Genomic DNA, 22675 nt, shown 5'->3' on the forward strand with positions numbered 1-22675 from the left:
GAGTCAATGACCCCGCACAACCCCCTATACAGGTTAGTTGAGGTCATTTGTACATTGAGGTAGGGGTAAAGTGACTATGCATGAATAATAAACAGCAAGTAGCAGCAGTATAAAACCAAAGGGGGATATCAATGTAAATAGTCTGGGTGGCCATTTGATTCATGTTTCAGCAGTCTTATGGCTTGGGGGTAGAAGCTGTTTGGAAGCCTTTTGGTCCTAGACTTGGAGCTCCAGTACTGCTTGCCGTGCGATAGCAGAGAGAACAGTCTATGACAGGGGTGGCTGGAGTCTTTGACAATTTTTTGGGGCCTTCTTCTGACACCGCCTGGTATATATTCAGAACCAAAAACGTGCGTGTCTTGATTGTTGACCAATGACCAGTCATCAGCTTTGGCACGCAAAAGCCCATGAAAGCACGCAAATCTGGCATATTCAGACTGGTGACCAGAAATAACTTGATTCATTTCCTCAAGTTTTGCCTGGAAAAAACAGATTAGGCCTACATTTATATTATCCATATAAAATACCATTTAGCAATCTACTACTGACTACTACTGCCAGAACAATTATAGGGTACCTGGCAATTTGATTAATAATTTTAATATATCAGAAAGGCCTAGTTTGGCTTTTGGCTACATGTCTAAAGATAAGCAGCCTGTAACATCACACTACCTTCAATACTACGAGATGAAGATGTAATATTCTGGGAAATGGATTCCGATATTTGTGAGGAAGTTCAGGGCTACCTGGCTGGCAACGAGCACTCCTCAGACAGGCTGCCCTCCACCTGGCTGGCAACGAGCACTCCTCAGACAGGCTGCCCTCCACCTGGCTGGCAACGAGCACTCCTCAGACAGGCTGCCCTCCACCTGGCTGGCAACGAGCACTCCTCAGACAGGCTGCCCTCCACCTGGCTGGCAACGAGCACTCCTCAGACAGGCTGCCCTCCACCTGGCTGGCAACGAGCACTCCTCAGACAGGCTGCCCTCCACCTGGCTGGCAACGAGCACTCCTCAGACAGGCTGCCCTCCACCTGGCTGGCAACGAGCACTCCTCAGACAGGCTGCCCTCCACCTGGCTGGCAACGAGCACTCCTCAGACAGGCTGCCCTCCACCTGGCTGGCAACGAGCACTCCTCAGGCAGGCTGCCCTCCACCTGGCTGGCAACGAGCACTCCTCAGGTAGGCTGCCCTCCACCTGGCTGGCAACGAGCACTCCTCAGGCAGGCTGCCCTCCACCTGGCTGGCAACGAGCACTCCTCAGACAGGCTGCCCTCCACCTGGCTGGCAACGAGCACTCCTCAGACAGGCTGCCCTCCACCTGGCTGGCAACGAGCACTCCTCAGACAGGCTGCCCTCCAAAGCGATGGCGATCGTGCAACCCCTGCTACAGGTAAGTGTATGATTTAGCTTGCTCTGGACTCCAGAGAAGTGATAGGATTTACATCCCTACTTAATATTGGTTGCTAACATGAATTACTTTCAGCTCCAAATGCAGGTGTAAAACGCGGTTTATTCGGTAGGCTATCTTGCATTTTTGAAAATGAATCATCCTGTATGTCTGTAATGACAGGCTACATTTGCGCAGCGATTGTGCCGCAAGTTCGCACCCCCCCCTTTTTGGGGGTCGCGGGTCAAAAAGTTTGAAAATCAATGGGATACATGATAGCGGCAATAAATGAATTGTGTTGGTGATAACAAGTGCTGCATTTATTCCAGTTGAAAATAGTTTAGCTAAATATTTTCCTCATTAGATTTGGCAGCTTTCCCCTCTTCTTGTAATAATTGCTCAACGAGTCTGTGAGTGGTCTGTGCACGGCCCTGCTTCCAGGGAACCACGTGCTGCTCTGCTCTACCAAGACAGCTGCATTACCTATCAATGACCAAATGAATTGATCTGAACATTTCAAGGCCCTACTTTACCACACACTTCATCTTGGTAGAGGGCCCAGCTTGAGACAGCCGTATGTGCTTGGCATGAATTTAAGCGTGCAATCCAGCTGTCAAACATTGTGTGTGTGTGTGTGTGTGTGTGTGTGTGTGTGTGTGTGTGTGTGTGTGTGTGTGTGTGTGTGTGTGTGTGTGTGGTGTGTGTGTGTGTGTGTGCTTGCTAAAGAGGATGGAGAATTCAACCCCTGTGGATTAGAGTGGACGAAAACACATGCTCAGATCTCTCTTTTCTCGCTTCCTCTCTCTCCCTCCCTCGTATCCCCCTTCTTCTCTGTAGTCGTTCCAGGCAGATGATCCAGGGATTGTGTTGGCAGAGGGAGATTGGTACGCTTGTCCATGTGTGTTTGTGTGTATGTGTGTGGATATATGTGTGTGTTCGGTGTTTGTGTGTGTGTGTGTGTGTGTATGCATTAATGTATTGTATGAATGTATTGTCAGATCACAGAGACAACACAGCCTAGCTCTGCTCCCGTCAACACAAGGAGAAGAAGCTACAGTAGGTTGTATACTATCTCTCTCTGTGTGTGTGTGTGTGTGTGTGTGTGTGTGTGTGTGTGTGTGTGTGTGTGTGTGTGTGTGTGTGTGTATATATATATATATATATATATATATAGCATGAAGTGGCTCCAAGTCTTCTAGATACTGTTTGATGTTTTGGCTAAGGTGAGGATTGAGGGGAGATCTTTCACACATGGTTGATAAATGGTTTAATGTGAAGTCGCCTGTAGTTTGGCTGGCTACTCATGGTCTATTGTAGACCCAGTGGTGATTACAGGAGGACACAGCTGTTGGAGGAGTGATGGAAGGAGGGTGAAAAGAGGAATACAGGAAGGAGGGGAGGAAAGGAGGAGAGAGAGAGGTGGGTTAGAGAAAGGGATAGAATCTGATCCTTATCAAGAGGGAAGGAGGGGTGGAGAGAGAGAGGCAAGAGTGGGGAAGAGAGAGAGGCAGGAGGGGGGAAGAGAGAGAGGCAGGAGGGGGGAAGAGAGAGAGGCAGGAGGGATGAGGAGAGAGAGGCAGGAGGGGGAAGAGAGAGAGGCAGGAGGGGGTGACGAGAGAGAGGCAGGAGGGGTGAAGAGAGAGAGACAGGGTGGGTGAAGAGAGGGAGGCAGGAGGGGGGAAGAGAGAGAGACAGGAAGGGACGAGAAGATGAGGGAGAAAAAGAGAGGAGGGGAGGAGGGAAGGGGGTTGGAGAGGAAGACAGGGAGGGAGAGAAGGAGAGAAGGAGAGAAGGAGAGAAGGAGAGGGTGTATTCAGACACCAATCTGCAGTGTGAGTCCACCAGAGCCCAGTTATTCAAAAAGATGGTGGCCTGCGTGACGAGATATTTATACATTAATATGATCTCTCTCCCTCTCTTTCTCTTTCTGATCTCTCTCACCCTTTCTCTCTCTCGCCTTTTCTTTCTACCTCTTTCATCCTCTTTCTTTATCGCTTATCCCCCCTCTCTAACTCTCTCTTTCTCTCTCCTGTTTCTCTTGATACTTGCGCTCTCCATATTCTCTCTCATTTTCTTCATTCTATTTGTTGAGTGTCAAGTCAAATGGCTTTACTGTTATGCCATCAGAGAAAGCTTTACTGTCAAATGGCTTTACTGTTATGCTATCAGAGAAAGTGTTGCGCCCCCCCCCCCACTCTCTGTCACATTTGCATTTCCTGTTTTCGGCTTTCAGTGGAAGCGAAGGGCAAACAAGGCCACCAACTAAGCAACGCTGTGCCAGAGCCTCATTTAGACTGGGTGAGCACCGAGAACCTAGTCCTCCTCTCTCTTAGGACACACACACATACACACACAGTCTTGGACAGCTAACCTTGTGGGGCCACACAATTCAGTCCCATTCAAAATCCTATTTTCCCTAACCCCTAACCCTATACCTAACCATAACCCTAACCCATAATTTTACCCTTACCCTAACCCTTTACCCAAAAACCTAACCTTAAACCTAACCCTAAACCTAATCCTAGCTCCTAACCCTAAACCTAACCCTAACTCCTAACCCTAAACCTAACCCTAACCTTAAACCTAACCCTAAACCTAACCCTAGCTCCTAACCCAAACTCTAAACCTAACCCTAGCTCCTAACCCTAAACCTAACTCCTAACTCCTAACCCTAAAACTAACCCCACTAATTCTAACCTTAACCCTAAACCCCTAGAAATAGCATTTAACCTCGTGGGGACAAACAAAATGTCCCCAGTTGGTCAAATTTGTGTTTGTTTACTATTCTTGTGGGGACTTCTGGTCCCCACAAGAATAGTAAAACACACACACACACACACACACACACACACACACACACACACACACACACACACACACACACACACACACACACACACACACACACACACACACACACACACACACACACACTCTCCCCTTTCTCTACTGTGGTGCAACAGCTGTGGTCTTCAGTGTCAGCACTGCCGCTGGATCGTTGGCAGACCTTCAGAGCGAACCAACCAACCAGGCTACATCAGATACCTCCGCCTCAGTTAGTGAACCGTTCCCAAGGGGTGTATCTCAAAAGTCTTTGTTTGCTTCCTCTCCTTGTCTCCTCATCTCCTCTCCTTGATGATCTACATCGATGTGAAAGGACTAGTCTCTGCATTGAATTTACAGACCCAATCATGTTCAATGATGTTAGGAGGAAAGGATACATTTTGAAAGTGAGATAAACCCTTGAGAAACGACTGAGTGTGTACCGTAAATTCCGGACTATAAGCCGCAACTTTTTTCCCAGGCTTTGAACCTCGCGGCTTAAACAATGACGCGGCTAATATATGGATTTTTCCCGCTTTCTATTTTTTTTTCTCCAAAAAAACACATTCTGTGACGTGCTCAGTTTTTGGGCGGCATGAAGCTTTCATTAGACCAATGAAATTGCCGAACGGGTTACGGTCAAACAACTTTTTAGTTTACTGTTTAGATTAAATCAAGCGCTCTCAAACTTCCCATTATTCTGATTACGGTAGTCATTTTGTCACCCTCATCATGGCAAAGACACGGAGAAATGCATATGATGCAGCTTTTAAGTTGAAGGCAATTGATCTGGCTGTTAGAAAAGGAAATAGAGCTGCTGCACGGGAGCTTGGTCTTAATGAGTCGATGATAAGACGTTGGAAACAGCAGCGTGAGGAATTGACTCAGTGCAAAAAGACAACTAAAGCTTACTGCTAATTTTTTATTTTTTGTTACAAGCCGTGTTTCGTTAAAGCCTATTTATTTTTCTTACAAGCCGTGTTTCGTTAAAGCCTGTGTAAAGTTCCTTTGTTTCAATGTACCGGTAGGCACCTGCGGCTTATAGACATGTGCGGCTTATTTATGTTCAAAATATTTTTTTTTGTTTAATTCAGTGGGTGTGGCTTATCCTGTTATGGCTAGGGGGCAGTATTTTCACGGCTGGATAAAAAACGTACCCGATTTAATCTGGTTACCACTCCTACCCAGTAACTAGAATATGCATATACTTATTACATATGGATAGAAAACACCCTAAAGTTTCTAAAACTGTTTGAATGGTGTCTGTGAGTATAACAGAACTCATTTGGCAGGCAAAAACCTGACAAGGTTTCAGGCAGGAAGTGGCCTGTCTGACAAGGTGTCGTTCTTCTTGTCTCTGTTTATTGAAGAGTGAGGATCTTAGCTGTCCCGTGACACTTCCTACGGCTGCCATAGGGTCTCAGAAGGCGGTAAAAAGCTGAATCGTGGCTTTGCAGGCTCTGGCTGAAAAAAAGTAGCGCGTTTGGGTAGTGGCTGGTTACAGTACTGTGAGACTCAGGCTCGTGCCCGCGTCGACTGAAAGCTTTGTTTACTTTCCTCTGTTTAGCTAAAAGGAGATTCCCGGTCGGAATATTATCGCTTTTTTACGAGAAAAATGGCATAAAAATGGATTTTAAACAGCGGTTGACATGCTTCGAAGTACGGTAATGGAATATTTAGATTTTTTTTGTCACGAATTGCGCCATGCGCACGACCCTGATTTACCATTTCAGATAGTGTCTGGGACGCACGAACAAAACGCCGCTATTCGGATATAACGATGGATTATTTTGGACCAAACCAACATTTGTTATTGAAGTAGCAGTCCTGGGAGTGCATTCTGACGAAGACAACAAAAGGTAATCAAACTTTTATAATAGTAAACCTGATATTGGTGAGTGCTAAACTTGCCGGGTGTCTAAATAGCTAGCCCGTGATGCCTGGGCTATGTACTTAGAATATTGCAAAATGTGCTTTCACCAAAAAGCTATTTTAAAATCGGACATATCGAGTGCATAGAGGAGTTCTGTATCTATAATTCTTAAAATAATTGTTATGCTTTTTGTGAACGTTTATCGTGAGTAATTTAGTAAATTCTTAGTGAATTCGCCGGAAGTTTGCGGGGGGTATGCTAGTTCTGAACGTCACATGCTAATGTAAAAAGCTGGTTTTTGATATAAATATGAACTTGATTGAACAAAACATGCATGTATTGTATAACATAATGTCCTAGGGTTGTCATCTGATGAAGATCATCAAAGGTTAGTGCTGCATTTAGCTGTCTTCTGGGTTTTTGTGACATTATATGCTAGCTTGAAAAATGGGTGTCTGATTATTTCTGGCTTGGTACTCTGCTGACATAATCTAATGTTTTGCTTTCGTTGTAAAGCCTTTTTGAAATCGGACAGTGTGGTTAGATAAAGGAGAGTCTTATCTTTAAAATGCTGTGAAATAGTCATATGTTTGAAAAATTGAAGTTTTTGTATTTTTGAGAAATTTGTAATTCGCGCCACGCCTATCATTGGATATTGGAGCAGGTGTTCCGCTAGCGGAATGTCTAGATGTAAGAGGTTAAATTCAGGTGCGCTTAATAGTCCGGAAATTACGTTATTTGTATTTACTATGGATCCCCATCAGCAGCTACTCTTCCTGGGGTCCAGCAACATTAAGGCAGTTATAAAGCGATGCTGTGCTGCTATTTTCATTGACGTGGCCAAAGCTTTTGATACGGTAGACCAGTGGTTACCAAACTTTTTGTAGTCCCGTACCCCTTCAAACATTCAACCTCCAGCTGCCTACCCCTTCAAACATTCAACCTCCAGCTGCCTACCCCTTCAAACATTCAACCTCCAGCTGCCTACCCCTTCAAACATTCAACCTCCAGCTGCCTACCCCTTCAAACATTCAACCTCCAGCTGCCTACCCCTTCAAACATTCAACCTCCAGCTGCGTATGCCCTCTAGCACCAGGGTCAGCGCACTCTCAAATGTAGTTTTTTTGCAATCATTGTAAGCCTGCCACACACACACTAAACGATACATTTATTAAACATAAGAATGAGTGTGAGTTTGTCACAACCTGGCTCGTGGGAAGTTACAAAGAGCTCTTATAGGACAAGGGCACAAATAATAATATAATAATAATCAATCATTTAGATCTTTATTTAGCTATCTTACATATAAAACTTTATTTGTTCATCGAAAATTGTGAATAACTCACCACAGGTTAATGAGAAGGGTGTGCTTGAAAGGATGCACATAACTCTGCAATGTTGGGTTGTATTGGAGAGAGTCTCAGTCTTAAATCATTTTCCATACACAGTCTGTGCCTGTATTTAGTTTTCATGCTAGTGAGGGCCGAGAATCCACTCTCACATATGTACGTGGTTACAAAGGGCATCAGTGTCTTAACAGCGCGATTTTCCAAGGCAATATACTCTGAGCACAGCCCAATCCAGAAATCTGGCAGTAGCTTATGATTAAATTCCATTTTCACAGAACCGCTTGTTGCAATTTCTCTTGTTCAGATATCGGTACGTGGACTGGAGGCAGGGCATGAAAGGAATAACGAATCCAGTTGTTTGTGTCATCCATTTAGGGAAAGTACCTGTGTAATTGCGCACCCAACTCACTCAGGTGCTTCGCTATATCACATTTGACATTGTCCGTAAGCTTGTGTTCATTTGCACACCAAAAAATCAGACAATGATGGAAAGACCTGTGTTAATGCAGACATAGAAGAGCTCCAACTTCTTAATCGTAGCCTCAATTTTGTCCCGCACATTGAATATAGTTGCGGTGAGTCCCTGTTATCGTAGATTCAGATTATTCAGGTGAGAAAAAACATCACTCAGATATTCCAGTCGTGTGAGAAACTCGTCATCATGCAAGCGGTCAGGCAAGTGAAAATGGTCAGTAAAGAAAACTTTAAGCTCGTCTCTCAATTTAAAAAAACGTGTCAATACTTTGCCCCTTGATAACCAGCGCACTTCTTTCTGTATGTTGTAAAAGCGTTACATGGTCACTTCCCATATCATTGCATAGTGCAGAAAATACACAAGAGTTCAGGGGCCTTGCTTTAACAAAGGTAACCATTTTCACTGTAGTGTCCAAAACGTTTTTCAAGCTGTCAAGCATTCCTTTGGCAGCAAGAGCCTCTCGGTGGATGCTGCAGTGTACCCAAGTAGCATCGAGAACAACTGCTTGCACACGTTACCACTCCACTATGTCTCCCTGTCATGGCTTTTGCGCCATCAGTACAGATACCAACATATCTTGACCACCAAAGTCCATTTGATGCCACTAAGCTGTCCAGTACTTTAAAAATATCCTCTCTTGTTGTCCTGGTTTCCAGTGGTTTGCAGAAGAAGATGTCTTCCTTAATTGACCCCCCATAAATGTAACAGACATATACCAGGAGCTGTGCCAGGCCCGCCACGTCTGTTGACTCATCCAGCTGTAATGCATATCATTCACTGGTTTGTATGCGAAGCAGTAATTGTTTCAAAACATCTCCTGCCATGTCACTGATGCGTCATGAAACAGTGTTGTTTGATGAAGATATTGTCTGTATAGTTGTTTTGGCCTTTTCCCCCAGTATTGTCCCAGCCATCTCCGCGGCAGCAGGGAGAATTAAGTCCTCCACAGTAGTATGGGGCTTGCCTGTCCTAGCCACTCGGTAACTCACCATATAAATAGTTTCTAGCCCATTCTTATTAATTGTATCTGTTGCTTTAATACATTTCTTACTACTCAAAAGTCATCTTAATTATCGCTCAAAAACCTCCTGTGGGTTATTTTCCAAATTGGCATGTTTTGTTTGTAAATGTCTGCTCAAGAGCGAGAAAAAAAAAAGTAAATGTGAATGGCATTTTTATTTGGAGTACCCCCGATGGCAGTTTGGGAATACCTGCGGCAGACCATTCCATTCTTGACGGCCGGTTAAGATGTATTGGTGTCTCTGAGGGGTCTTTGGCCTGGTTTGCTAACTACTTCTCTCAAAGAGTGCAGTATATAAAGTCAGAAAACCTGCTGTCTCAGCCACTGCCTGTCACCAAGGGAGTATCCCAAGGCTCGATCCTAGGCCCCACGCTCTTCTCAATTTACATCAACAAAATAGCTCAGGCAGTAGGAAGCTCTCTCATCCATTTATATGCAGATGATACAGTCTTATACTCAGCTGGCCCCTCCCTGGATTTTGTGTTAAATGGTCTACAACAAAGCTTTCTTAGTGTCCAAGAAGCTTTCTCTACCCTTAACCTAGTTCTGAACACCTCAAAAACAAAGGTCATGTGGTTTGGTAAGAAGAATGTCCCTCCTCCCAAAGGTGTTATTATTACCTCGGAGGGTTTAGAGCTTGAGGTAGTCACCTCATACAAGTACTTAGGAGTATGGCTAGACAGTGCACTGTCCTTCTCTCAGCACATATCAAAGCTGCAGGCTAAAGTTAAATCTAGACTTGGTTTCCTCTATCGTAATCGCTCCTCTTTCACCCCAGCTGCTAAACTAACCCTGATTCAGATGACCATCCTACCCATGCTAGATTACGGAGACATAATTTATAGATTGGCAGGTAAGGGTGTTCTCGAGCGGCTAGATGTTCTTTACCATTCGGCCATCAGATTTTCCACCAATGCTCCTTATAGGACACATCACTGCACTCTATACTCCTCTGTAAACTGGTCATCTCTGAAAACCCATCGCAAGACCCACTGGTTGATGCTTATTTATAAAACCCTCTTAGGCCTCACTCCCCCCTTTCTGAGATATCTACTGCAGCCCTCATCCTCCACATACAACACCTGTTCGGCCAGTCACATTCTGTTAAAGGTCCCCAAAGCACACACATCCCTGGGTCGGTCCTCTTTTCAGTTCGCTGCAGCTAGCGACTGGAACGAGCTGCAACAAACACTCAAACTGGACAGTTTTATCTCAATCTTTTCATTCAAAGACCTAATCATGGACTGTGCCCAATAATGTTTGTAGCATGTTTTGTGCTGCTACCATGTTGTTCTGCTACCATGTTGTTGTTATGCTGTGTTGTCATGTGTTGCTGCCTTGCTATGTTGTTGTCTTAGGTCTCTCTTTATGTAGTGTTGTGTTGTCTCTCTTGTCGTGATGTGTGTTTTGTCCTATATTTACATTGTGTTTATTTTTAATTTTTAATCTCAGGCCCCGTCCCTACAGGCCTTTTGCCTTTTGGTAGGCCGTCATTGTGAATCAGAATTTGTTTTTAACTGACTTGCCTAGTTAAAAAAAATACATTTAAAAAAACAATGTAAAACATTACAATACATTCACAACACACTAAGTGTGTGCCCTCAGGAGCCTTCTCCACTACCACATATCCACAACACATAATCCATGTGTACGTGTGTGTACAGTGCGTATGTTATTGTGTGTGTGTATGCATGCGTCTGTGCCTACGTTTGTGTTGCTTCACAGTCCCCGCTGTTCCATAAGGTGTTTTTCATCTGTTTTAAATCTAATTTTACTGCTTGCATCAGTTACTTGATGTGGAATAGAGTTCCCTCTTTGTGGCACCTGACCACACGACTGAACAGTAGTCCAAGTGAGACAAAACCAGGGACTGTAGGACCTGCCTTGTTGATAGTGCTGTTAAGGCAGAGCAGTGTTTTATTATGGACAGACTTCTCTCCATCTTCAATCAAATCAAATCTTACTGGTCACATACATGTGTTTAGCAGATGTTATTGCGGGTTTAGCTTTAACGCTTGTGTTTCTAGCTCCAACAGTGCAGTAATATCTAACAAGTAATATCTAACAATTTCACAACAATACATACAATACACAAATCTAAAGTAAAGGAATGGAATTAAGAATATATAAATATTAAGGGCGAACAATGTCGGAGCGCCATAGACTAAGATACAGTAGAATAGAATAGAATACAGTATATACATATGAGATGAGTAAGGCAAAATATGTAAACATTATTAAAGTGACCTGTGTTCCATTATTAAAGTGGCCAGGGATTTCAAGTCTATATATATAGGGCAGCAGCCTCTAAGGTGCTACTGATGGCTGTTTAACAGCCTGATGGCCTTGAGATAGAAGCTGTTTTTCAGTCTCTCGGTCCCAGCTTTGATGCACCTGTACTGACCTCGCCTTCTGGATGATAGCGGGGTGAACAGGCAGTGGCTCGGGTGAGTTGTTGTCCTTGATGATCTTTTTGGCCTTCCTGTGACATCGGGTGCTGTAGGTGTCCTGGAGGGCAGGTAGTTTGCCCCCGGTGAAGCGTTGGGTAGACCGCACCACCCTCTGGAGAGCCCTGCGGTTGCGGGAGGTGCAGTTTGCCGTACCAGGTGGTGATACAGCCTGACAGGATGCTCTCAATTGTGCATCTGTAAAGGTTTGTGATGGTTTTAGGCGCCAAGACACATTTCTTCAGCCTCCTGAGGTTGAAGAGGCGCTGTTGCGCCTTCTTCACCACACTGTCTGTGTGGGTGGACCATTTTAGTTTGTCAGTGATGTGTACACTGAAGAACTTGAAGCTTTCCACCTTCTCCACTGCGGTCCCTTCGATGTGGATAAGGGGGTGCTCCCTCTGCGGCTTCCTGAAGTCCACGATCAGCTCCTTTGTTTTCTTGGCATTGAGTGAGAGGTTATTTTCCTGGCACCACACTCCCAGGGCCCTCACCTCCTCCCTGTAGGCTGTCTCATCATTGTTGGTAATCAGGCCTACTACTGTTGTGTCGTCTGCAGACTTGATGATTGAGTCGGAGGCGTGCGGGCCACGCAGACATGGGTGAACAGGGAGTACAGGAGGGGGCTGAGCACACACCCTTGTGGGCCCCCTGTGTTGAGGATCAGCGAAGTGAAGGTATTGTTTCTTACCTTCACCACCTGGGGGCGGCCCGTCAGGAAGTCCAGGACCCAGTTGCACAGGGCGGAGTTCAGAACCAGGGCCCCAAGCTTAATGATGAGCTTGGGGGGTACTATGGTGTTGAATGCTGAGCTATAACAGCATTCTTCATAGGTATTCCTCTTGTCCAGATGGGATAGGGCAGTGTGCAGTGCGATGGCGATTGCATCGTCTGTGGATCTATTGGGGAGGTAAGCAAATTGAAGTGGGTCTAGGGTGTCAGGTAAGGTAGAGGTGATATGATCCTTGACTAGTCTCTCAAAGCACTTCATGATGACAGAAGTGAGTGCTATGGGGCGATAGTCATTTAGCTCAGTTACCTTTGATTTCTTGGGTACAGGAACAATGGTGGACATTTTGAAGCATGTGGGGACAGCAGACTGGGATAGGATGAGATTGAATATTTCCATAAACACTCCAGCCAACTGGCCTGTGCATGCTCTGAGGATGCGGCTAGGGATGCCGTCTGGGCCGGCAGCCTTTTGAAGGTTAACACGCTTAAATGTCTTACTCGCGTCGGCCACGGAAAAGGAGAGCCCACAGTCCTTGGTAGCAGGCCGCGTCGGTGGCACTGTGTTATCCTTTGTTGTCCGTGATTGTCTGTTGACCCTGCCACATACGTCTTGTGTCTGAGCTGTTGAATTGCGACTCCACTTTGTCTCTATACTGACGTTTTGTTTGTTTGATTGCCTTACGGAGGGAATAACTACACTGTTTGTATTCGTCCATATTCCCAGTCGCCTTGCCATGGTTAAATGCGGTGGGTTTGCTGCCATCTATCCACGGTTTCTGGTTAGGGTAGGTTTTAATAGTCACAGTGGGTACAACATCTCCTATACACTTCCTGATAAACTCAGTCACTGTATCAGTGTATTCGGCAATGTTATTCCCGGAGGCTACCCGGAACATATCCCAGTCTGCGTGATCAAAACAATCTTGAAGCATGGATTCCGATTGGTCAGACCAGGGTACTTTCTGTTTGAGTTTCTGCCTATAAGAAAGGAGGTAGCAAAATAGAGTCGTGACCAGATTTGCAGAAGGTAGGGCGGGGGAGGGCCTCGTAGGTATCCCGGAAGTTTGAGAAGCAGTGGTCGAGTGTTTTAGCAGCGCGAGTACCACACTCAATGTGTTGATAGAACTTCGCTAGTGTTTTCCTCAAATTTTGCCGCTCTGATATCCAAAAGTTCTTCCCGGCTCTATGTAATAACACAAAAAACTTCTGGGCTAATATTGTAAGAAATAACATATAAAAAAACAAAATACTGCAAAGTTGCCTAGGAACTAGAAGCAGGGCTGCCCTATCTGTCAGCGCCAGCTACTGTTGTATCAATATGTTTTTACCATGACAGTTTACAATCCACGGTTACTCCAAGCAGTTTTGTCACCTCAACTTGCTCAATTTCCACATAATTTCCAGATGTGCAATACACACACAGACCCACAGAGACCCACAGAAACACACACACACACACACACACACACCACCCAGTGACCACTAATTCACAACCCATAACTCACAACTAATTTGGATTCTTCAGATACCTCAGCCTCAGTCAGGGAACCGTTCCCAAGGGGTGTATCTCTATAGTCCTGGTTTACTTCCTCTTCTTGTCTCCTTTCCTTCACCTAAACTGACGTATTCACAGACCCAGTCATGTTAGCTTGAACGAGGAACACAGCCATCATCTTGATTTCAGATGAAGATGAGGAAGCTGCAATTGACTATTAAGATACACCCCTTGAGAAATGATTTTGTGAGTTGTTTCACATGAGCAAGTGCAACCCACACACAGCGACACACACACATATACCCACACACCCAGGGAACACACCCACACACCCATTCCGACCACTAACTCACAACTCCCGGGCTAGCCGCAGAGTAAATGGAGATGGATCAACCAATCGTCACGCCATCCATAGACATCCCTCTAGCAATATGAAGAAACAACAAGGCCGTAGGCATGCCTACCAAATTGTGTATGTCTGTAACTGTCTTCTCTCTCTCTCTCTCTCTCTCACACACACGCACACACACACACACACACACACACACACACACACACACACACACACACACACCACACACACACACACACACACACACACACACACACACACACACACACACACACACACAATCAAATCAAATGTTTTTGGTCACATACACATATTTAGCAGATGTTATTGTGGGTGTAGCGAAATGCTTGTAAAATGTGTAGGTACAAGGTTTTCCCCTACGTGAGATTATAATGGATTATTATGATTAGTCTCATAATGGTAAAGTGAGGATAAGCTGATCCTAGATCAGATCTATGCTATATCTGAAGGGACAACTGCTTCCTGAAGCCCTTTACTACTGCTGGTTTAGGTAGACTGTTATAATGGGACTTGACAGTCTGTTATTCTCTAGGCCATACATCTGCATTCACTGCACAGGCCTACACTCTTAGAAAAAAAGGGTTCCAAAAGGGTTCTTCTCATGTCCCCATTGGAGAACCTTTTTGGTTCCGGCACAACCCTTTTGGGTTCGAGGTAGAACCCTTTTTGGTTCCATGTCGAACCCTCTGTAGAAGGTGTTCTACATCGAACCCAAAATGATTTTACATGGAACCAAAAAGGATTCAAAAGGTTCTCCTATGGGGACAGCCGAAGAACCCTTTAAGGTTCTGGATAACACCTTTTTTCTAAGAGTGTATAAACCAAACAACATGGTCTGAATTGGATGTTTCCATCACTGCGGAATGTAACACTGCATCTCTACTGTAGCAAGTGAGGTGAATTTAATTCTGCATCTGCAGACACGATAACAACCAAAAACAATACCTAATAGGGCTTTCTCGGGATACATCTGTCTTGTCTACTTGTCATGTCAGCTCTCAAGAAATAAAGAATCATCTGGATTCTGGAACGTCACCTAATATTAAAGATCATAATCGCACGCGAAAAATTTTTTGGGGAATGGACAGAGAATAAAATTCTGAACCAGCTTGCATTCAGATCGTACTTATTTGGGTTGTGGTTGCTAAGACCATAGGCTAATAGATTATTATAACAATATTCATCATCATCAAATTCATCACCAATATCATGTCCCTTATATCTTGGCCTTACCCCCAACTAGGCCTACACGGTAGGCTACACATGCCGCGTTCAAAACAACTGGGAACTCGGAAATCTTCGACTTCCGACTCAAGTGCGTTCCAGACAACTGGGAACTCGGGGAAAAAACGAGCTCCGACTCGTTTTGAACGGTCATCCAACTCAGAATTGACCTAAAGATAACTGACGTCATGATTTAACCTATTTTTCAAAGTTCCCAGTTGTCTTGAAAGCACCACACACACACACACACACACAGACACCCATTTACATTGCAGTCATACAAGTGCATTATGACAGACCAGGGGTCTTTGAAAATGCACGTCACTGGCCGATATTCCCCTCTATATTTCCCCACAAGAAAAGGAAAGGCTTTCCTTACCCATCGCCTGTGTTTGAGGTCTCTAGATGCAGATAGTCATGTCAGATATGTATCCGTTCTGTTCGTCGGTCACCGTGTTGAAAAAAGCAATCTATGCCATTCCAATCCCGTTACCGGAGCCTCCGTTATCAGCCTGGGTGCGCAGATCAGACAGAGAACCCGGCCAGGGTCTCCCGTAATTCCCCCGTTACATATGTATCTTATCAAACAGCTGCATAGTTTCTCGACGCTGCGCTGCGGCGGTGTTTTGCATCAGGGAGAGAGTGTAGGCTAGTATCCTACGGTTTCTCCCTGTATCTTGCGACGAAGGGGGCTGCCTGCTAGGCTGCAGTGCCTAGGATAGCTGAACGACCCGTGGTCCCGTTGGTACGTCTCCGTTTGTTCAGTCGATGGCAGCCAGCAGGTTCAATCTACCGTTAGCCCGGGCAGTGCGCGCGGCATTCGAATACTAGCCACAAATCGATATCTACCGTTGTTCTGTATCTAATGGGAGCATCCGAGAAGAAAAAGCGATTTCGGTGGTGGTGATGCTGCTGCTCCGCGTGAGGCACGGTCCTCTCTAGCGGGAGATCTGACAAATGGTGCAGAAGAAGATATATCCATCCCGATCCCACTTGGCTCGAATCGAAATGATGAGGGAAACAGGACGCGCGCTGTTGTCTTACCCGGTTTTACACCGATTTTGACGTTTTTATGACTCGTCGCTAGCGCTTTCTCCTTTCACTGTTCCGTTATCTGTAAAGCAGCCCCTCTTCCTTTTCTCTCTCTCTCTCTCTCGTGTGAGCCCCGGCCAACAACAGCGCTCGAGCTGCACCGAATATGACGCCTTTCCGCTCATATGAAGAGGACAAGCAACACACCCGTCTCTCTTTCCCCCTTTTCCTTACTTCTCATTTCTCTCTCTCTCTCTCTCTCTCTGGTGGGTTGAAATTAGTAGCAGGGGAGAAAGGGATGGGGGCCGCACGAGACGGCAGCTCCTCCCCGTGCTTGGGTTTGCTTATCACAGGACCGAGCGGGTGAGAGAAAGAGAAAAAAGGAAAATATGTGTATTGTATATTTAGCTTGCTTTGGCAATGTAAACATATGTATCCCAGGCAGGTAAAGCACTTTGAATTGAGTGGACGACAAGGGCTGCTCGTGGGGGCGAAATAAAGGCGAAATTGTAGAGAGAGCGATGGCGGAGCGCCATAATGTAGGTATTCAAAATGTGTCACTCCTCCACTGTCGTGATACGATGTTTTGACGCACATCAGGCCAACCCACTCCTTCTCTCTCTGCGCCAATGTAGTGGTATAAGATAATGGTACCGTTACAATGTAAACACAATGTAAACACACATAATGTTTCACTGACACCCACCCCCTCCCCCCTGTAGCAAGGAACGCCCTCGTAGTATCCACCATATCCGTTTTAACACAATAGGCCTACAATATAATGGTGGAATTGTCTGTGCAGTCAGCCTGTTTTGAGGATAAAAGTAAATAGGGGTTTTAACTATGTTTAAATTCATGTCTTGAATCCACAACGGCACTGCAAATTAGACCGTGGCAAATGACTGAGTCGGGACATTGTAAAGTAATAGCCTATTTTGCTGTATAAAGAGAAAGAGAGCGACAGAGAGAGCTTGTTTCCCTTGAGATGGGTCTGAGTCTCAGAACTGAATTCATGGGGGGAGGGGGGTCACAGAAACATGCGACGGAAAAAGAGCTCTGTGGAACGAGGACATACATTACTCACACTTTTAACGCCCCAGAACTAAAGCTAACGACAACCAATATATTTCTGAAAAAACTAAAAACGCTCCTTTCTACATCTTAAGACTATGGTGATAGAAATATATACATTATAATGATTCCTTTGTTTGGGATGTTTATAGACAATACAGGCGGATCGATCAATCCCGATTGCTTTTATTGTAAGCAACACATTTTGATAGATTAAATAATTATTCATACATCTAATCAACAATCGAGACCGGAATCTCAACCCTGCACCTGACACTACAGGCCCTACCTTCATGAATAATTCATTCTAAACAAATATATATATACTGCTCAAAAAAATAAAGGGAACACTTAAACAACACATCCTAGATCTGAATGAAAGAAATAATCTTATTAAATATTTTTTTCTTTACATAGTTGAATGTGCTGACAACAAAATCACACAAAAATAATCAATGGAAATCCAATTTATCAACCCATGGAGGTCTGGATTTGGAGTCACACTCAAAATTAAAGTGGAAAACCACACTACAGGCTGATCCAACTTTGATGTAATGTCATTAAAACAAGTCAAAATGAGGCTCAGTAGTGTGTGTGGCCTCCACTTGCCTGTATGACCTCCCTACAACGCCTGGGCATGCTCCTGATGAAGTGGCGGATGGTCTCCTGAGGGATCTCCTCCCAGACCTGGACTAAAGCATCCGCCAACTCCTGGACAGTCTGTGGTGCAACGTGGCGTTGGTGGATGGAGCGAGACATGATGTCCCAGATGTGCTCAATTGGATTCAGGTCTGGGGAACGGGCGGGCCAGTCCATAGCATCAATGCCTTCCTCTTGCAGGAACTGCTGACACACTCCAGCCACATGAGGTCTAGCATTGTCTTGCATTAGGAGGAACCCAGGGCCAACCGCACCAGCATATGGTCTCACAAGGGGTCTGAGGATCTCATCTCGGTACCTAATGGCAGTCAGGCTACCTCTGGCGAGCACATGGAGGGCTGTGCAGTCCCCCAAAGAAATGCCACCCCACACCATGACTGACCCACCGCCAAACCGGTCATGCTGGAGGATGTTGCAGGCAGCAGAACGTTCTCCACGGCGTCTCCAGACTCCGTCACGTCTGTCACGTGCTCAGTGTGAACCTGCTTTCATCTGTGAAGAGCACAGGGCGCCAGTGGCGAATTTGCCAATCTTGGTGTTCTCTGGCAAATGCCAAACGTCCTGCACGGTGTTGGGCTGTAAGCACAACCCCCACCTGTGGACGTCGGACCCTCATACCACCCTCATGGAGTCTGTTTCAGACCGTTTGAGCAGACACATGCACATTTGTGGCCTGCTGGAGGTCATTTTGGAGGGCTCTGGCAGTGCTTCTCCTGCTCCTCCTTGCACAAAGGCGGAGGTAGCGGTCCTGCTGCTGGGTTGTTGCCCTCCTACGGCCTCCTCCACGTCTCCTGATGTACTGGCCTGTCTCCTGGTAGCGCCTCCATGCTCTGGACACTATGCTGACAGACACAGCAAACCTTCTTGCCACAGCTCGCATTGATGTGCCATCCTGGATGAGCTGCACTACCTGAGCCACTTGTGTGGGTTGTAGACTCCGTCTCATGCTACCACTAGAGTGAAAGCACCGCCAGCATTCAAAAGTGACCAAAACATCAGCCAGGAAGCATAGGAACTGAGAAGTGGTCTGTGGTCCCCACCTGCAGAACCACTCCTTTATTGGGGGTGTCTTGCTAATTGCCTATAATTTCCACCTGTTGTCTATTCCATTTGCACAACAGCATGTGAAATTTATTGTCAATCAGTGTTGCTTTCTAAGTGGACAGTTTGATTTCACAGAAGTGTGATTGACTTGGAGTTACATTGTGTTGTTTAAGTGTTCCCTTTATTTTTTTGAGCAGTGTATATATTGCTCCAGAGAAGTAACTGACATTGAATGTTCCATTCCTCAACTCGCTTTCATCATAACATTGTAACTACCGTGTTCTAATTCAGTGTAATTCATTACCCTATTCCCTTTATTTTAGTAAAAAGTAGTGCACTATATAGGGAATAGGGTGCTATTTGGGACAGACAAGACATATGCCTTAAGCTACTTATTTAAAGAGGGTTGACAAAGAAGATTTGTGTGTAAAGTGTGAGGACTTCCTAAATCTGACACTGAATGGGGCTGTAGCTCAAGGCACAAACGTCAGTTTACCTGCTTGTTGAAAGGTGGTCTGCTGAATGAAGGATTACACCTATTGTCAATCTTTCTTTCCTTCCTTCCTTCCTTCCTTCCTTCCTTCCTTCCTTCCTTCGTTCATTCCTTCCTTCCTTTTTTCCCTCTAAAAGACAACTTAGCCTATCTATCTTTTCTCCCTTTTCTCTCTTCCTCAGAGGTACACTTAGTTTCCTCAGTCAGATTCTGCCCCATGAAATCAATGTAATACTAAACCTTTCTATACCTTGATCCCCTAGTTGGCTATTAAAAGTGATGTATCACTCCTACTGCAAGTGGCTCTGGAGAAGAGCGTTGAAGAGCATCTGCTAAATGACTAACATGCCAATGTAAAAGAGGCAGTAGTTGAAGGTTAAAGAGCGTCTGCAAATTTTTGTAATAAACTTTTATTTTACTAGGCAAGTCAGTTAAGAACAAATTCTTATTTACAATGATGGCCTAGGAATAGTGGGTTAACTGCCTTGTTCAGGGGCAGAACAACAGATTTTTACCTAGTCAGCTCAGGGATTCGATCTTGCAACCTTTCGGTTACTGGCCCAACGCTCTGACCACTAGGCTACCTGCCACCCCAAAATGACTAACATGTCAACGTAAAAGAGGCAGTAGTAGAAAGGTGAAGAGAGTCCGCTAAATGACTAACATGTCAACGTAAAAGAGAGTAGTTGAAGGATTTGGAAGTCAAAACCAAGACGACGTGGCAGAAATCGTCACACATTTCTATCATTTCATTTCTCAATGCAGCCTATGTCCAAGGAGACAAAACATACATAGCAAATGTAAAAAGCATTCATAAACATATATAAAGCTTCAGGGTCAATTCCCTTTCAATGCAGGAAGGGAAACGAGATACCTAGTCAGTTGTACAACACAATGCATTCAACTGAAATGTGTCTTGTGTATTTATTTAATCAAACCCCTCTGAATCAGAGGTGCAGGGTGCTGCCTTAATCAACGTCCACGACGGTTAAGTACACTGACATTTCAATTCCAATTCTCTTCAATGCTTTTCAATGAGGGAAATGTGGAATTTGTTCACTTTCTTAAATGACTGGAATTAAAATGGTATTGACCATAACCTTGACATATACAGTTGAAGTTGGAAGTTTACATACATCTTAGCCAAATAGATTTAAACTCAGTTTTTCACAATTCCTGACATTTAATCCTAGTAAAAATTCCCTGTCTTAGGTCAGTTAGGATCACCACTTTATTTTAAGAATGTGAAATGTCAGAATAATAGTAGAGAGAATGATTTATTTCAGCTTTTATTTCTTTCATCACATTCCCAGTGGGTCAGAAGTTTACATACACTCAATTAGTATTTGGTAGCATTGCCTTTAAATTGTTTAACTTGGGTCAAACATTTCGGGTAGCCTTCCACAAGCTTCCCACAATAAATTGGGTGAATTTTGGCCCATTCCCCCTGACAGAGCTGGTATAACTGTGTCAGGTTTGTAGGCCTCCTTGCTCTCACACGCTTTTTCAGTTCTGCCCACAAATGTTCTATGGGATTGAGGTCAGGGCTTTGTGATGGCCACTCCAATACCTTGACTTTGTTGTCCTTAAGCCATTTTGCCACAACTTTGGAAGTATGCTTGGGGTCATTGTCCATTTGGAAGACCCATTTGCGACCAAGCTTTAACTTCCTGACTGATGTCTTGAGATTTTGCTTCAATATATCAACATCAGTTTCTTACCTCATGATGCCATCTATTTTGTGAAGTGCACCAGTCCCTCCAGCAGCAAAGCACCCCACAACATGATGCTGCCACCCCCGTGCTTCACGGTTGGGATGGTGTTCTTCGGCTTGCAAGCCTCCCCTTTTTCCTCCAAACATAACGATGGCCAAACAGTTCTATTTTTGTTTCATCAGACCAGAGAACATTTCTCCAAAAAGCATGATCTTTGTCCCCATGTGCAGTTGCAAACTGTAGTCTGGCTTTTTTATGGCGGTTTTGGAGCAGTGGCTTCTTCCTTGCTGAGCAGCCTTTCAGGTTATGTCGATATAGGACTCGTTTTACTGTGGATATATACTTTTGTACCCGTTCCCTCCAGCATCTTTACAAGGTCCTTTGCTGTTGTTCTGGGATTGATTTGCACTTTTTGCACCAAAGTAAGTTCATCTCTAGGAGACAGAACACGTCTACTTCCTGTGCGGTATAACGGTTGCATGGTCCCATGATGTCAAGCAAAGAGGCACTGAGTTTGAAGGTAGGCCTTGAAATACATCCACAGGTACACCTCCAATTGACTCAAATGATGTCAATTAGCCTATCAGAAGTTTCTAAAGCTATAACATCTTTTTCTGGAATTTTCCACGCTGTTTAAAGCCACAGTAAACTTAGTGTATGTAAACATCCGACCCACTGGAGTTGTGATACATTGAATTATAAGTTAAATAATCTGTCTGTAAACGATTGTTGGAAAAATGACTTGTGTCATGCACAAAGTAGATGTCCTAACCGACTTGCCAAAACTATAGTTTGTTAACAAGAAAGTGGAGTGGTTGAAAAACAAGTTTTAATGACTCCAACCTAAGTGCATGTAAACCTCCGACTTCAACTGTACATAAAATATATATAACCATACATAAAATAAACATACGTCAGATATACATGATTTCATAACTATCAAAAAAATGTAATCACTTCAACTGCCCATCTCTCCTCCAATCAGCCACTCTCCAGACCAAACATGGATAAAGAGGAGAGAAAGAGAGAGTGAAGAGGCAGGTAGAGAGTAGGAGGGAGTGGGGTGGAAAGAGAGATCAACCAAGAGCTACAGTAACAGGAGACAGCTGAGATGAGTCCCTTCACTTGTCAGCTCATTATGTAATGTGTCACCCGCACTGATAACCCCACATCATTCATTCATCCCCCTCTCCTCCTTCCCACCTCCCTCCCTTGTTCACAGACAAACTGATAACCCCACATCATTCATTCATCCCCCTCTCCTCCTTCCCACCTCCCTCCCTTGTTTACAGACAGACAGAGAGCAGGTGACAGCAGTTACATACGCCAGCCAACATACACTCACTGACTGTGTGTTGGGAGTGAATTCAGTCCATTCAGGTAGATCTGGGGCCGTATCAAGCATCTCAGAGTAAGAGCAGTGACCTAGGATCAGGTCACCCCTGTCCATATAATCTTA

At 44.8% G+C, this 22675-nt stretch overlaps 1 protein-coding gene across 1 annotated transcript in view; it reads right to left on the bottom strand.

Annotated features, from left to right (window-relative positions):
- LOC106590738 (beta-1,4-mannosyl-glycoprotein 4-beta-N-acetylglucosaminyltransferase-like) overlaps positions 1-16733 on the bottom strand; it is a 74570-nt gene extending 57837 nt beyond the window's left edge. The window contains exon 1 of the mRNA XM_045690987.2: positions 15581-16733. The gene's annotated coding sequence lies outside the window, so the exon portion shown is untranslated. The remainder of the gene's footprint in view (positions 1-15580) is intronic.
- Positions 16734-22675: the final 5942 nt, after the last annotated feature.

This window comes from Salmo salar, chromosome 12, assembly GCF_965601325.2.
Source record: "Salmo salar chromosome 12, fSalSal1, whole genome shotgun sequence".
Classification (NCBI taxonomy): domain Eukaryota; kingdom Metazoa; phylum Chordata; class Actinopteri; order Salmoniformes; family Salmonidae; genus Salmo; species Salmo salar.